Below are 977 nucleotides of genomic sequence, written 5' to 3'. Positions count from 1 at the left end.
GGTCACCACAACAAGAACTGTATTAAAGGGTTGTGGCATTAGGAAGATTGAGAACCACTGCTGTAGAGTATTACACACATTGTCTAGGATTAGAATCAAAAGATTGAGAGCTGGCATGAAAGTGATATTCCTAAAGTAAATAAATCAGTGGGAGGGAGGATGGGGAATTGGAAACTTGTCAAGTTTAAGTTTGGGAGAATTGGATTACCTTTGAAATTTAATAACTTGAGAGGATGAGAAAGGATTGAGTAGAGGAAAGGAATTAGAAATCAGATCTGGTACAGTGATTTGCTCTTTACTCAATTACTGAGCATTCTATTTCTCAAAAAAACAGGCTTTATCACGGGTTGTATTTGCTCTGTATTTTGATCTCAATAGAAAATTAGGACCGGATAAGAGGTCATAAGAACCTTAGAGTTCGTGCAGTTATTTTTGGGAATAGCAATCAGAATAGAAACAGCAGCATAATCCCTGTTGGGTCTGTTTTCAGAATGCCTTTGAAGCGTACCTGGAGAATGAAATTGAACAGATTTGATCTTCTGTGCTGCTGCTTAGTAGCATAAGATGTGATTTGTATCCTCATATTATTGCCCCCAGGATTCATTGAGGACGCCAGCTCAATTCTCAGTTCCAATTTGCATGTGCTTCCAATGTGGATGTACTGTAACTCCAAAAATGATCTGAATATCCTGCCTTCCTTTTTTTTTTTTCTTTTCTGGTTACCACTGGCTCGGGAGTGTCAGTCTTTTAAACTTTCTTCTTACCTGTCTGTCCTGAATACTTCAAACACATTTGAATTCTTACCCTTGGACAATTGAAGATGACTGGTTACCCTGCTTCTAGTCCTAACTCCAAGTTTTGTGTGGTATTGGTAATAACTGGTTGGTCGGCTCCAACTGAGCAAAACATTGCCTACCTTTGAATAGGCCCTGCAAACTCTAGCATTGGTTCTTCAGACTAGATCACTGTTACATACA

The sequence above is a fragment of the Echinops telfairi genome, unplaced genomic scaffold (assembly GCF_000313985.2).
Source record: "Echinops telfairi isolate 266 unplaced genomic scaffold, ASM31398v2 ScPeMD7_7475;HRSCAF=8513, whole genome shotgun sequence".
Lineage (NCBI taxonomy): Eukaryota > Metazoa > Chordata > Mammalia > Afrosoricida > Tenrecidae > Echinops > Echinops telfairi.
This window is presented reverse-complemented; position numbering follows the sequence as displayed.